General features: G+C 38.4%; 1 protein-coding gene across 16 annotated transcripts in view; it reads left to right on the top strand.

Annotated features, from left to right (window-relative positions):
- nrxn3b (neurexin 3b) overlaps positions 1-17,291 on the top strand; it is a 357,597-nt gene that overhangs the window by 247,207 nt on the left and 93,099 nt on the right. The gene's annotated exons all lie outside the window — the stretch shown is intronic.

Here is a 17,291-nt window from a genome sequence, read left to right as displayed (position 1 = left end):
TGTCACTCTGCTTACAGTTTTTGTCACAGTTAGCATCATGGCGGAGGTGCAAACCAACTATAATTTTACAAATACTACTGTTGTTATGTCTCAGAATGTAGTTTTAAGGTTTTTTTCTTTAACTTCAAATATTTATAAAATATGTAAACATTTGCAGCCATTCAGTACCTTGACCAGTTCTTCTGGAATATACCACTCTATAGTGATGTCTCTATAGTGGTTAAACATGAGATATAATTTTTTTGTGTATATATCTTTGCTCTCATTAATCTATTATTTGTAAATAGTTTTGGCTGAGGGCAAAATGAGTAGCAAAAGATTTTTAGATTTTTAGACTGAAACAAGGTTATAAACAAAGATATTGGGCCTCAATTATAAAATGTTGCGCAGAAACCATCCTAAATTTGATCTTACGATCATCTCTCAAATATGCGTACATGTGATTCATAGAATGAACGTACATACAGAAAACGCACGTATGTGTCTCTTTCAGATGTGAAATCTATGAATCGCAAATTACCTTGCACTTGCGCGCAACTGAATGGTTTCAGCTCTCTGCCTTGTAAATGACTCCTAATTAATGCCATTAACATATAAAAGATCACCAGTCATCATCCAAATTCTTTAATTTAGAACTAGAGGTCTGCGTGGGACTGTTTTTTAAGTCCCGCTCCCGTCCGCTCCCGCGAGGTTATATCCCGCACCCACCCGCTCCCGCGATATATTTAATCTTTGTTCACCCGCTGTCCGCTTTGAATAATTTTCTTCCCGACCCGACCGTTCCCGCTAAATTTAGATCTCGTTTCCAGAATCACACATTTAAATTTCCTCTACTGAAAGAAAGACAGATAGGCTAACAAATAAATGTGTAGTCTGCACAAAATTGTATTATTATAATTGTTATTTTATTTGTCTTGTCAAGAGTCTTTTATTGACAGCAAAATTTTAAACGAATTTTGTGTCTTAAGACACGAAATTCGTTTAACATTTTGCTGCCAACACAGTAGGAAAAAAAGTGTCACAGAGAAAATAAAAATGTACAAAAATTGTATTCCTTATTTTTATTCGTCTTGTCAGGATACAATTCGTTTAACCTTTACAACACAATATAGGAACAAGTGTCGCAGAGAAAAAAAAAGATGTAGGTTGTACAAAAATGGCCTATTATAATTTTATTTGTCTTGTCAAAATACTAAATTCGTTTAACATCTTGCTGTAAACACAGTAGCCTAGGAAAAGTGTCGCGGAAGAAAAATAAATAAATAAATAAATTCGACATCTGTCATTTAAAATTATAGGCTAAGCAAAATATAAACAAAACCGAGTTGAGCGTTCTTCAAGGATAGCGCATCCACACTTTGCTCCATCTTTATTCTGCTCTGTCACTCATGGACAACCTGCCTGTTCTGTCTGCGAGCCGTAGGCTATATTCACTGGTAGGCTAGCCAGCTCTGAGCATCCTTATGCGTATGCTGCGCACAGACACTCGCAAATAAAACAAAGCACTGTTTCATGCGTGCAGCGCGTGCATAACAGTCCAGTGCAGGCTGTACCGGTGCTTGAATAAAGCGCAGATATGCTGTTCTGAAAAGACGTCGGGAACGGGATATTGTTAGACCGCCCGCTCCCGTTCAAATTGCACCAGAGTTACCGACCGCAACCGCGTTTTATTCAGGAATTTAATCCCGTGACGCAAGAATTCTGATTGGGTCCCGCGGTTCCCGGGAATGCCACGGGAATGCAGACCTCTATTTAGAACCGCGAGTTGCAAGAGCAGCTTACAATTTTCAAAAACCTGCAGTACTCCGAAAAAGAGCGTACATCTGCTCAGACCCTGATGTGACGCTAAGCACTTTTCCATGTCAAGCCAGTTTTTACAAATATGAGCGTTGGCATGGATTTAAGTGTACGCACACTCTGCTTTATAAATGAGGCCTATTATTTTTACTTTAAACAACACCTTGGAAGACCCAGCTGAAAAATGCACTGACCAGCATTGTCATGGTAAATTCCCATAACCTTTGAAAGGATACTGCGACAAAGATATCGCTTTCCTCAGTGGACATTCAAACTAACTTTTTATTATGAATATGAGATTGAAAAATTAATGATGTATTAGATGCAGGTAATCACACTCCCTCAGTAGATCTCTCTCATGAAATTCTACATAATACAACAAGTTTGTTTACTTTGATGAAGCACCTGCATTACTAGTTTTAAGGTGACATTTTCTAATTAGTAACGAAGGCTTTGGCTCATCTGTTAAACTGTCAACTTGAGAATTGAACCTGTGGCAAAAGGAAATCGTTCCACACACAAGAGACACCCCATTGTAATTTACACACTTGTGCCTTTGATATGTTGTATAAATGTAATATGACACTTGTGCATTTTATTTTTTTATATATATATTTTTTTATTCCAAAAAAAAACACAATCACATTGCGATTGTCAGTTACCATCCTCACCTAAGAGAATGGTAACTGAAAACTGAAATAAAAAGAGACAGCATGATCTCTTCATCCATCTGTTCACCAGCAACAAAGAGTATGTCAGAGCTATGGTAGAGGTGGAGTGAGATAGTGTATATTTGTGTGTGTGTGTGTGTGTGTGAGAGAGAGAAAGAGAGAGAGAGAGAGAGAGAGAGAGAGAAAGAGAGAATCGGGGTGCACTTTGGCATGTCTAACTTTAAAGAAGTCTTTGAGCAAACCTTCATGCTGCTGCAGATTTGGTGCAGAAAAGTAGGCAGCCTTCATGGAGATCTGACTCTCTTGTTCACACACACACACACAACATCCTCTTTCTGTTGGGCTGATAGCAAATCAAGCTGTTCTTGAAATGCTCTGAGGTTCTCTCTCCTTTGATTGAACTAGTGGGGGGCTAACTGTCAATGGCTCTGTTCCAAAACCTAGTAAGCTGCCCTGCTGTCTGCTGTTTTGTGTGGCAAAATCATAACTGAAATGGAACTTTATCAGTGATAAATTTGGCAGCACCACATTGTGGTATTGAATAAATTATACTACAGGGGTTGGACAATGAAACTGATACAACTGGTTTTAGGTGTAAACAATAATTTATTAGTATGGTATAGAGCCTCCTTTTGCGGCCAATACAGCATCAATTTATCTTGGGAATGATAGATACAAGTCCTGCACAATGGCCAGGGGGATTTTGAGCCATTCCTCTTGCAGAACTGTGGCCAGGTCACTACGTGATGCTGGTGGAGGAAAACGTTTCCTTATTCTCTCCTCCAAAACACCCCAAAGTGGCTCAATAATTTTCAGATCTGGTGACTGTGTAGGCCATGGTAGATGTTCAGCTTCACTTTCATGTTCATCAAACCACTCTGTCACCAGTCTTGCTGTGTGTATTGATGCATTATCATCCTGATACACGTCACCACCTTCAGGGTGCACATGGTCCTCCAGAATGGTTCGATAGTCCCTGGCAGTGATGCGCACATCTAGCACAAGTATTGGACCTAGGGAATGCCATGATATTGCAGCCCAAACCATCACTGATCCACCCCAATGCTTCACTCTGGGCATGCAACTGTCCTGGTGGCAAGCTTCTTTGGGGCTTCTCCACAACGTAACTGTCCCGGATGAGGGAAAGACAGTGAAGGTGGACTCATCAGAGAACATTACTGTTTCACATTGTCCACAGCCCAAGATTTCCACTGCTTACACCATTGAAATCAACGTTTGGCACTGGCACAAGTGAACAAGGTTTGGCTATAGCAGCCCGGCCATGTATATCGTCCCTGTTGAGCTCCCGACGAACAGTTTTGGTGGAAACAGGAGAGCTGAGGTGCACATTTAATTCTGCAGTGAGTTGAGCAGCTGTGGCTTTATGTTTTTTGGATAAAATACGGGTTAACACCCGGACATCCCTTTCAGACAGCTTCCTCTTGCTTCGAGTCGACAGTTACTCCTGTTGGATGTGGTTCATCCTTCAAGGTGGTATGCTGATATTACCCTGGATACCGTGGCTTTCGATACATCACAAAGACTTGCTGTCCTGGGGCCAGTTGCACCAGCTAGACGTAAAAAAGCTGGGTGTAAGCTCTACGCTGGGCTTTGCAACATACAGCTTTACGATGAATAATTCACACCTGTCGCACCAACTAAAACTACGATCAGGCACAACTACGCCCGTCGTAGACAATGCGTATTCACGCTGACACATTCTCACGCAGTGACAGCTGAGATGACATTCACACTGCAATGGCTACAACTACTAATATAGAACTGAATTGCTCAAGACATCATAACAAGTGAAGCCACCGCGTCATGATTTCATTGAGTAAACATTTTCTAACTAACAAGTCTGCGTTTTTATATCTGAAGTCTCCCTGCACGTTCTTATAACAGATTTCTTCAAACAAACATTAGAAATGAAGGCGGCAGGTTAAGTACAATATAATGAATGTAAAACAATGCTTCTTTCTAGTTATTTTTTCTAGCTGACTATCGAGTTTATGTACAATGAATGTCTTTCCTGAGGTAAATGTGTCTTTACGTGACATTATGTGTTTTACTGATGTAGTGATTTTTGCTTTCGCCAACCTAGGGAGGCGAAATGGTGTAGTGATGGGTACTTGCGTCACCAATGACGTTATGATATTTGGATCACATGTCACTTAAGGTGTGGTTATGAGTACATCACATAAGAAATATTGGTGGGATCTCTAACTTGTAGAACCTCTTTCTGTATCATCAACACAAGGAAGACACAAGTGTAATAAAATAGAATTTATTAACAAAAAATAGACAAGAGTAATCAACAACTACTAAACGAATACCATAAATGAAATAGGAATAAAATGCATAAGATGCATAAAATGCAAGTGATTATGTTGGGTGTTGCAATGTTAGAGCTACGTTATCTGGAAAGATAAACTGTTGCTACTCTGAAAGAAATAAGGTGAAGAACCTTATTATGCATCAAACAAATACATGAAAGATTTGCTATAAACTGCAATCAGCTATATAATATCTAATGTAAATTAGAAAAATCATATACTGATAATATACAATAATGCCAAGGTCTCTGGAAGAGGTTTGGATAGGTGATAGTTATGTTCTCTGTGGTCGAGTGAGCAGTCTGGTGGCGGTGACTTCATCCACTGGTTGTGCTGGTAACAATGCAGTGGGGAAAGGAGCAGGAATCCGTTTCGACAGCCTTGAACACGAAGCGCTGGAGGATGCTGATCTCCTTGTATTAATGGCACCAAAGGGTCCTAGAATCTGGAACACGCAGATGTGGCCCTGGAGTAAGTGCAGAAGGTCCTTGGCCTGGAACACGCAAGCCAAGGTACCTTGGAGTGAAGGTTGGCTCGCTGGAGCTTAACCTTGTTACAGATGTCTGTGTGTCTTCTGCCTCTTTGGGCTAGAGACTCAGAACTTGGTTGATCTGTTAGTGTCTCACCCTTGCAGGCCGGAGACTCAGATCTGGTTTACTCAGAACAAGAGTGTCTTTTGGGAAGGTACCTTTATCTCTTTTCTATGAGGAGGAGATTGCAATCTGGCGCTTCTCCATTTCCATGCTGTGATTGGCTGTTTCCATCAGAATGAGGGGACACAGTGTGGCCCACCCTTCTTTTCTCCTGTGGAACTTGTTTGCATAGTCCAAACACAAAGTTAGAAAAGTGTCACAAAAGTTTTACCAATGCATCATTCACTTACCAAACCACAACCAGAATACCTTTGGCAATGTTACGAACACATTAAGTCCAAACATGATGGAAGAAGATTGAACTGTCATGCATGCATTAATTTGTCCATCAACAGCTGAGTTTGTGCAAGATGTTGCACTACATGTCGCTGTCACTAAGAATACTTATTTCTCTGAATAAGTAGAATGTGTGTGTTGTAGTTTGCATCAGTTTAAGGTTTGAGAACATAGTTATGAATAGATTTGGATGGAACTTTGTGATCTCTCTTTGTTTCACCCACTGCTGCTGCATCCAGAGGTCCTAAGGAATTTTTATGGCAGTCACAGGCCAAAACCTTAGGAATCAGTCTGTTGGTGGGTGAAGGGCAGAAACTGCATTTGACCAATGAGAAGTCCTGTCCTTCCTGGGCTTTTTACCAAAGGTCTTCTTCTTGCCCTCTAAGAGGTGTCTGGCTATTGTCCTGGCATCTTTATCTGATGGCGTTGGACAGTTTGCTTATGTTAGTCCACCAAGATCCAATCAAAATGTAGCAAACCGTTGTCCACTATTGTGGTCAGAGAGGGGTCGCACCATAAACTGGGCCCTGGAATGTGCTGTCCACTACACTGACGTCTTTCTGTGGCTGAAAAAAGACATTTATAGTTTGTATTTTGTGATAAAATTTCAAGAATTTGAAAGCTGATACTTTATTTCTGATTAAAAGTAACAAAGCACAAAACTTACTGCAATTATTGGATGGCAGGCACGATACAAATAATGAATGGAATTAAAGACGTGAAATATTTCCAAGCATTTATACTGTCCTTACAATCAAGATGTCGAATGCTACAGTTTCTTTCAATAATCCCAGATCATATGTGATTTTACGTCCAGCCTAGTCTTACAACCGGGTGTACATCCAGCTGGTGCAACCGGCCCCTGGTCACAGATGTGCTACCGAGACGCACACCAACAGTTTGTCCTCTTTTGAACTCTGATATGTCTCCCATTATGTTGTGTGCATGGCAATATTTTATGTGCAGCTGTGCTATTGCTCTGCTAATTCAACCTTCACACTCTGCTCTTACTGGTGGAATGTGAAGATTGACCACCAGGCTGCGCAAATATAGCCATGAAACCTCCAACACTATATTGGCCAGTGTTTCAGTTTCATTGTCCAACCCCTCATAGTAAATATCGTATACCATATAGATGTTGCTCTACGTACAGTACATACAGTGGGGCAAAAAAGTATTTAGTCAGCCACCAATTGTGCAAGTTCTCCCACTTAAAAAGATGTAAAGGCCTGTAATTTTCATCATAGGTATACCTCAACTATGAGAGACAAAATGAGAAAAAAAACAATCCAGAAAATCACATTGTAGGATTTTTAAAGAATTAATTGGTAAATTCATCGGTAAAATAAGTATTTGGTCACCTACAAACAAGCAAGATTTCTGGCTCTCACAGACCTGTAACTTCTTCTTTAAGAGGCTCCTCTGTCCTCCACTCGTTACCTGTATTAATGGCATCTGTTTAAACTCGTTATCAGTATAAAAGACACCTGTCCACAACCTCAAACAGTCCAACTCCAAACTCCATACAAGACCACTGATAATCTCCCTCGATCTGGGGCTCCACGCAAGATCTCACCCCGTGGGGTCAAAATGATCACACGAACTGTGAGCAAAAATCCCAGAACCACACGGGGGGACCTAGTGAATGACCTGCAGAGAGCTGGGATCAAAGTAACAAAGGCTACCATCAGTAACACACTGCGCCGCCAGGGACTCAAATCCTGCAGTGCCAGACGTGTCCCCCTGCTTAAGCCAGTACATGTCCGGGCCCGTCTGAAGTTTGCTAGAGAGCATTTGGATGATCATATGGTCAGATGAAACCAAAATAGAACTTTTTGGTAAAAACTCAACTTGTCGTGTTTGGAGGAGAAAGAATGCTGAGTTGCATCCAAAGAACACCATACCTACTGTGAAGCATGGGGGTGGAAACATCATGCTTTGGGGCTGTTTTTCTGCAAAGGGACCAGGACGACTGATCCGTAAACGAAAGAATGAATGGGGCCATGTATCGTGAGATTTTGAGTGAAAACCTCCTTCCATCAGCAAGGGCATTGAAGATGAAACGTGGCTGGGTCTTTCAGCATGACAATAATCCCAAACACACCGCCCGGGCAACGAAGGAGTGGCTTCGTAAGAAGCATTTCAAGGTCCTGGAGTGGCCTAGCCAGTCTCAACCCCATCGAAAATCTTTGGAGGGAGTTGAAAGTCCTTGTTGCCCAGCGACAGCCCCAAAACATTATTGCTCTAGAGGAGATCTGCATGGAGGAATGGGCCAAAATACCAGCAACAGTGTGTGAAAACCTTGTGAAGACTTACAGAAAACATTTGACCTCTGTCATTGCCAACAAAGGGTATATAACAAAGTATTGAGATGAAATTTTGTTATTGACCAAATACTTATTTTCCACCATAATTTGCAAATAAATTATTTAAAAATCCTACAATGTGATTTTCTGGATTTTTTCTTCTCATTTTGTCTCTCATAGTTGAGGTATACCTATGATGAAAATTACAGGCCTCTCTCATCTTTTTAAGTGGGAGAACTTGCACAATTGGTGGCTGACTAAATACTTTTTCCCCCCACTGTATATTATTGTACATACATAGAGATTGTGCTAAATTTCCCCTCGCTATCTGTAAAAGTGCATGGAGTAGACAGGCACCTTTGTTCAATCTGCTTAATCATAGGAAAACACTTAATTGGCTGGAATTTCTAAGCATCCCCTTATGAGGTCTTTATCAATGAGAAAGTTTCACTGAAAGGTAGTACCTCCTTTCCTTTCCATGATTTATCTCGTTCAGTTCCTACAACTGTCTTGTCTCTTCTTCTTTATGCTGTCCCTGCAAGTTACCAACATGCACAAGGTGCACAAAAGTTTTTCAGCCTGGTTCTCATAAGAGCACCTGGAGATTTGGTGTGGTGCTCACACTGTGACTCATTAAATATAACTATGAATGAAATAAAATAACAATAATAGTAATAATAGTATTATTGTGCTTTTAGTTTATTTTTTTAATTATATAATAAACAAAATAAAAAAGTGTGATAATACTATTATATTTTAAAATAAAAGAGTAAAAAATATAAATACAACTATTTTATAGTACACTTGAAAATACAATACTAATATTTACATTTTCTTTTTTTCTTTTTTTAATTGCATTTTTTATATGAATTTTCAACATTTTCAAACCTAAAATCAGCAAGCTTTTATTTTGGCAAACTGCCAGCAAGTAAGTCTCTGTACTGCTGGGTTTTAGTGCTGCCAAGGGAAGCGCATCAGTGAATGAAATGTCAGCACCTAACCTAAATTTATGCTTTCAGTTCGAATTAAAATCTTATACAATATTACATTTAGTCGAAATGAAACGGTCATTAACAGCTGTCAGCCATTTCGTATGCAAATGAGTGGTCTGAACTTATTTACCGAGGGCTTTTTTTTTTTTTTTGCACCCCTGAGCATGCACCAGTCCTGCTTACAGAGACATATTCCCAAGAGAGATTGCACACTGTCAGGAGACTCCAAATGTCATTTGTCACATCACATTAAATGTCCTCAATCATTTTATCACCCCATGTTATACAAATGATGAATCAAAATGAAGTTGAATGAAATAAAGCACAAGCGTATGAGCAATAATCAAACCTAATGGTAATGTACAATGTACTGCACTGTTATTCAACTGTTCAGTCAAATATATATCCTCCAGTGTCCAGAGAAAGCGAACAATGAAAAGAAATTAGCTGATAAAAAATAGGCAGTGATTTTTTTTTTTTCTTTTCTGTATTTGCATTCAAAGGGTAAGCCAAACATCTTTGACATCATGTTTTTTTTTTTTTTTTTCCTGCTACATGTATGTCATTAAGACAAGTTCATGATTTACCGATGGCCGATAGTGAAATAAATTGCTTTTATCAGCCGATACCGATTGTTGGCCGATACATCGGTGCATCTCTAATATATATATATACCTGTATATATTAGTGCTGTCAATCGATAAAAAAAATAAATAAATAACTAATGAATCGCACATTCTTTCTGAAATTAATCGCGATTAATCCCATTAAACATTAAAGTTTTTAAATATACAGGTGCTGGTCATATAATTAGAATATCATCAAAAGGTTGATTTATTTCACTAATTCCATTCAAAAAGTGAAACTTGTATATTATATTCATTCATTACACACAGACTGATATATTCCAAATGTTTATTTCTTTTAATTTTGATGATTAGAGCTTACAGCTCATGAAAGTCAAAAATCAGTATCTCAAAATATTAGAATATTACTTAAGACCAATACAAAGAAGGGATTTTTAGAAATTTTGGCCAACTGAAAAGTATGAAAATGAAAAGTATGAGCATGTACAGCACTCAATACTTAGTTGGGGCTCCTTTTGCCTGAATTACTGCAGCAATGCGGCGTGGCATGGAGTCGATCAGTCTGTGGCACTGCTCAGGTGTTATGAGAGCCCAGGTTGCTCTGATAGTGGCCTTCAGCTCATCTGCATTGTTGGGTCTGGTGTCTCTCATCTTCCTCTTGACAATACCCCATAGATTCTCTATGGGGTTCAGGTCAGGTGAGTTTGCTGGCCAATCAAGCACAGTAACACTATGGTCATTGAACCAGCTTTTGGTACCTTTGGCAGTGTGGGCAGGTGCCAAGTCCTGCTGGAAAATGAAATCAGTATCTCCATAAAGCTTGTCAACAGAAGGAAGCATGACGTGCTCTATAATTTTCTGGTAGATGGCTGCGTTGACTGTGGACTTCAGAAAACACAGTGGACCAACACCAGCAGATGACATGGCAGCCCAAATCATCACTGACTGTGGAAACTTCACACTGGACTTCAAGCAACATGGATTCTGTGCCTCTCCACTCTTCCTTCAGACTCTGGGACCTTGATTTCCAAATGAAATGTAAAATGTACTTTCATCCGAAAAGAGGACTTTGGACCACTGAGCAACAGTCCAGTTCTTTTTCTCCACAGCCCAGGTAAGACGCTTCTGATGTTGTCTCTGGTTCAGAAGTGGCTTGGTAGCCCTTTTCCTGAAGACGTCTGAGCGTGGTGACTCTTGATGCACTGACTCCAGCTTCAGTTCTCTCCTTGTGAAACTCTCACAAGTGTTTGAATCGGCTTTGCTTGACTGTATTCTCAAGCTTGTGGTCATCCCTGTTGCTTGTGCACCTTTTCCTACCCAAATTCTTCCTTCCAGTCAACTTTGCATTTAATATGCTTTGATACAGCACTCTGTAAACAGCCACACCTTTCAGTAATGACCTTCTGTGACTTACCCTCTTTGTGGAGGGTGTCAATGTTCGTCTTCTGGATCATTGCCAAGTCAGCAGTCTTCCCCATTATTGTGGTTTCAAAGAACAAGAGATACCCAGAATTGATACTGTAGGGATGGTCATTTATTCAAACTCAAATGTAAATATTCTAATATTTTGAGATACTGATTTTTGACTTTCATGAGCTGTAAGCTCTAATCATCAAAATTAAAAGAAATAAACATTTGGAATATATCAGTCTGTGTGTAATGAATGAATATAATATACAAGTTTCACTTTTGAATGGAATTAGTGAAATAAATCAACTTTTGATGATATTCTAATTATATGACCAGCACCTGTATAATGGAATATCTTATATCTTACATAATATATATATATATATATATATATATATACAGTATATATATATATATATATATTATAGATATTAATTTCTTGAATGTTATTGTGTATTATGTTAATCTGGATTGTATTAGTTCTCAAGAGTTTTCTCATTAACAACTAATCAAATTTTATATGAAGCTCACCATGCTAGAAGACAAAGAGTACATTTTCCCACCCAATGTCTGTCTTCTGATTGTGTGACATCCTCATATTTTAAAGACCACTGTCTATGAACAGAAAGTATACAATTACAATTTCTGATGTGAAGATGATGCTGGCCTAGAACAAATCCTTAATGGAGTTTTCGCCAGGCCGTGGCAAAGGTGTGTTAAAATCAATCAGATTGTTCGATTAGGCTGTTGATCTGCTGAATTTCAAATACTGAATTCAGTGAAGAATTCCCTAAATTAGTTAATTGATCCCAATACTTATAATTGATTAAAATATTTAACTTTGGGCTAATATTTTCCCTTACATGTTAAATATTATTCTCTTCTTTTTGTTCTGTTGATAGAGTAATATAAAATATGTTTTGACAAACTTTTATCTGGAAACCACCTCATTTTTCACATACTCGTTTGCACTTCACTTGTACCACTGTGTTCTCTATGTTTCAATTCAATATTTCAATTATGGCTTGGCTGTTGGCCACACAGTTGTAAGAAGTGTGATTACAAGATTACAAAGAGTGATTACAAATAGGTCAGTCTCTGAAAGGCCTACACATATTTAATTGGAAAACTCCTCTCACGATCCACTCTCCAGCAACACCTTGGCTTCAGATTGAAGCATTTGTGCCCAGAGCCTGCAGAGCGGGGCAGCCATTGTCTGGATCTTGATGCTGGACAAGGAGGAAATACATCCATGCTTTGGAGAGAGAGTGCATTTGCCCTGTTTTTCTTATACTCCTGTGTTGTCAAGTTCGTGGTTCTATGTTGAACCACATGGAACATATTTTCTGCACCTCCAACATATTGGTTGGTTGAAAGCCCATGAGATACCACTTTAGAATTTAAAATCACAGCTAGCACCAATTGTGCGTGTGTGTGTTTACAGGTGTATGCTCTTACTCTGGGTCTTTGGGCAAATAGTGCAGAATCCAAACATGTAGCCGGTGTATGTGCTAATGGATCTGTGTTTCTACGTGTTGTTTACATGTATGCTTTCATAATGAGAGGGACTGCCTCAAGGTCATGCATTCACAGAGATTCAGTTCTTCAACTGTCAAATTGTTGTTTGGGCATTGCAGGTATATGAGCCAACAACTGCACTAGCAGAAGCACATTTTCTTCTTGAAGTGAGACATGTTTGTCTTGCTTTGTTAAACATCCACCCTCTTAACCTTGGTGGTATTGTGCAGAACCACACTTATATTCAGAAAGAGGTCAGAATGCAACCTGACAGAATGATAGGTGAATGGAGATGCTCAGTATTCCAAATGCATGCTCAGGGGGTAAAGCAAGGTATACAGTGTGATTTTTGCTATCTTATAAAATTATTTTAGTCATATTGTACACTATGACAGCAGTAAGATTTTTTAGGAAAATTCAGGCAGATTGTGGACACCAGAAGTTTTGTAATTTTTGGTCATGATTGAGAGTATTGACTGGCCATTTTATGTTAAAAGTTTATGTCATGACAAATAAAAGGGGAGCCTACATTTGCAAGTAGTTTCTCTGCTGACTGGTGCCAACCGGTACGTGCAGGTTGGTTGGTTGGTTGGTTGGTTGGTTGGTAAGTAGTAGTGTGTGCATTAATTAAAGCCTTGTCCCAAATGGCATTTTTAGCTCCTGTGGTCCTCCTCCGAGTCTACAACACATAGACTGTTGAGTAATAGTCCACTATATAGTCTGCACCAGTGCAGGCTAGGTATAATGGTGTTTCAGAGGTGCATAGCAGTCACAAAGAGCACTCATGAAGGCCACAAGACCATGTCAAGTGTGTCGTTTAGGACTGGGATTGTTTTGTCAATTGCTTTTTTAACCATTACAAGAGTAGCTGTTTTATAGTAAAATAAGTACATGACAATCTACAAATTTTGTACCAGACAGCAAAAATTATAGCAGATCTTATTTGGCTTAAGACTGTAAAGAAAGGCTTCTTAACTGAATGATGTAAAATGTTAAAATGCGTACATGCAGTAACCAGTGAAAGCGATATTTAGTCCAGTGAGTTCATCATGTTCATAGTTACCTTTATGCATCAAACAAACACATTATAAGAACACACACACACACACACACACACACACCTTGTGTACACACTAATTTGTGTTAGTATATTGAATTGAAAATGAATGCCACGCATCACCCTTTATCAGCGCATTTCTGTAATGAAGTTTTTTAATGAAGTTTTCACCAGCCTGAAATTCCATTAAGAAGACACAAACTGTGGTACGTATTGCTCCAGAAGATGCAATTTGCCCATAATGAATTCATACATAAAACACCAGACTTTCAAAAGCTTTCAGTATTCATTAAAAACAGTCCATTTGTGGCATAATTACAATCTCACTACTTTTAGCCCTTTTTCTTAACACCAATGCCTAAATGCAAAACACTCCCTCATTCTATCAACACTGCAAGTAACTCTCAGTCTACCTGCCAATTCGGCAGCATTTAAATGGACGTGTGCAATCGCTTAAAGCCCTGATGCGATTAAATTTGGTAAATATCTTTTTTTTTGTGTGTCAGACATTTGCTAAGCCTACCCGTGCAGGGTCCATTAGAAACGTAGTGTTGTAAGGACTGAATGGTGTCTCTTGTTACTTAGCAAATCCACTGAGTGGGATAATTGGCTCCCTGGGGTGCAGTGTGGATGCAGTATTTCATGGCATCCCACAGCACTGAGAAGGCATGTTATATGAGGATAACTCCCTGAAGGCTGAGCTCAGATCCGTGTCCATCCTCACGAGAGCTACGTTTGGAGACACTGAAGAATTCTGAGTGAGATCTGGAAGGTCAGGATTTTACTCTGTGCCTCAAGCATGTAATTTGTCTAATAACACAGAGCATTGACCTAGCATAGACATATTAGTTCGGGACAAGGTATGTTGACCCAGCACGGATCTTATACTGTATGTATGCAATGCATTCTCTTTCATCTCACTCCCATATGTCTCTCTGTCTCCTGGGACTTAAACCCCATCCGCTTGGCATGATGTCTCTTCCCCTTAAGGAATATCAACCAGCTGGGCCCTCAAGCCCAGATGTGCAAATGAGATGTTACAGTCTTAATAACAAACGAATGGTGGAGAAAACGGCAACGATGGCAATATGCTGCCAGTGCACCTGCGGTCTTGTTCCTTCTGTACAGTGCCCAAAAATGTTCACAAACATGTTCATTCCTCAATTGCTTCTTTGATCTCATTTGCTTTGTTCCAAAACCTGGTGAGCTGCCTATAGAGGCAACAGTCAAAGGCTGTTCCAAAAGGTAAGCATTGAATGTGTCTCTGAAGGGAACTCACTGTCTTCAGAAAAGTTTCAATGGTATTTTCTTTTCATCCTACCTCTGTGTAATGCCTAATAGCCTACAGTCGTGTTTATTATAGCGCGGCACTGCTTTGTGTACAGGGGTAACTGCTGTATTTCTGCTTTTCCATAAGCAGCATCTACTGTCAGGGAGTGAATTTGAAGCCTGTCTGTCCGTTTTTTTCAAACCAATTATGTGTACAATAATAATTTATGATTTTGACTCATCCCTTTTCTTAACAAATGGTTTAAATGCTGAAATGTGATATTTATAATTTCATAAAACCTTTTGTTTTTGTCAAAACTTTGAATTGTAAAGTTGTTTGAATTGTCATTTTTATGGTGATTTTACAGTTTAGGATGTTACCATAGACAGTGGTGTTTATTCAAATAAATAAATAAAGTTTTTGCCTACGTTTTTGACCTAAGTGACTTAACGATTCAACATTTTAAGTACCAGTAAAGTTTCACAATTTTCAATTCTAATTTACAGTCACAGCGAAAACTAATACTAGCCAAACTAATATAAAGTTCAAGCACTGAAAGCAATTAAACAGTCAATAAAATAAGAACAAATTAACAAATTACAAGCAATATCAAATAAATACAATCAAACAAAAATACTAATTAAATAAACAGTACTTTACAGTGCTTGTGAAAGCTGTATGAAGTAAATATATACAAACACCTATTAAAGCCACAGGAGTCATTTAGTTAAGAGCAGTGAGTGATTATCTATTTTTCATTTGTTGTTTGATTGACAATATACAAGGTATAAGAGGCTGCTGACACATATTTTCTGTTTACATTTATTTAAGACATACAGTAAATGAGTGTTTACATGGAGACATGCATTTTCACATAATTTTGTGTGCATTTGCTAAAGAAGAAAACTCAACTAAACAAGTAATATTGTATAAGATTTATGAAATTATTTAATGAACGCAATATATCTTATTTGTCTATATTTTAAGCCAGAATCACTTTAATGCAGAAATATAAAACAATAATAAAAAAAATTAAAAAACCTGTAAACATAGTTTAAAATAATTAAACTATTTTACCCAAAATGTATGTCTCGTCTACAATTACAGTATGCTTCGTGGAGTGTGTAAAAATAAATTAAAAAACAAATCAACTCATATAAATAAATGAGTGATTGTGTGAAATTCAAGAAAAGTCCCTAAAATAAAATATGCCTTTTGCTGTTAATATAAAGTCAGTTTTTGTTTGTTTTTTTATAGGTGTTGCATATTGCATTGTTTTGTAGTGTTGAAGGAATTGTCTGTAATTTTATCAGAAAACGTACTGCAAATTTTCTGGCATTTTAGATTTTTCTACATATTTTATGTAGAACTTTCCAGGGGTGCATTTCCCAAAAGCAACTATTGTCGCAAGTTCCGTTGTTACTAATAGAGTTTAATGGAACTAACGACCATAGTTAGCTAACAATGGTTTTAGGAAACACACCCCAGATTGATTACTTATGAGATTCTGTGACTGTTAGGATTCTACTTCAAATGGCATCTGCTTATGTTGCTGTCTATTATGTTGAACATAAACTATAATTATGTCTAAAGATCCCTGGAATAGATTACAAAAGATTCTGATGTTTTAACAGTTCTAGACCTCAGAGACAGATGTTTGTCCAGACATTAGTAAATGGTTCTGATTCAAGAGCGGTAATTACTATGATTCAAAGAAACTTTTTGGAGTTTTGCTACTCGTTTTATCTTTTGCAATGTGTGTGATCTGAAAGCATAATGAGAATACTTCCTGAGGAGCCAACGTCCAGCTTATTTCGTTTGCCCTTTTGTGTTTGTAAAATTGCACTTGGAAAAGGTTGTTTGATTTTATTTCTCTGCCTGCTTTTGTTCTCTAGTTGCAGATTCATGTATAATGTATGAGGATTTTGAGTCTTTTTTTTTTTTTTTCTGTCGACTTCAAGCTTTTCCCTGGATAGAGCCCTGTTTTAGAGGTTTGAGGGCCAAGCGTTGATCCCACAGCTCAGCTCAAGGGCTGGACACTCCAGCCAAGGTCTAAGAGTCGCCATGAAAATGAGGTCACTTAAGCTAGCATAAAGAGATATGTGCTTGTTTAGTGCCCCCACTGGAGGTTTCACGTGATCTCAGACAAACTTCTAATTAATTCTGCATGAATCACAATGATAAAACAAGAACCTGATCCTAGGGTAACCAGGATACCATTTGAGACATATATTAAAAGGAACTTAAATACACCATGTGATCTGTGAAGCTGAGGATTTAGCCATATGTGTTTTTCGTATTAATTTCCTTGAATACGTAAACACTACTAGGGTTTAACAGAGATCTAGTTTGTTTATTATTATTATTGATTTGTCACTACAACAGTGCAATCTCATGCCACAGCAAGAATAGCTAATG

Source organism: Onychostoma macrolepis, chromosome 20 (genome assembly GCF_012432095.1).
Source record: "Onychostoma macrolepis isolate SWU-2019 chromosome 20, ASM1243209v1, whole genome shotgun sequence".
Classification (NCBI taxonomy): domain Eukaryota; kingdom Metazoa; phylum Chordata; class Actinopteri; order Cypriniformes; family Cyprinidae; genus Onychostoma; species Onychostoma macrolepis.
Note: the sequence above shows the minus strand (reverse complement) of the source record. Positions and strands in the feature narration are given on the sequence as shown.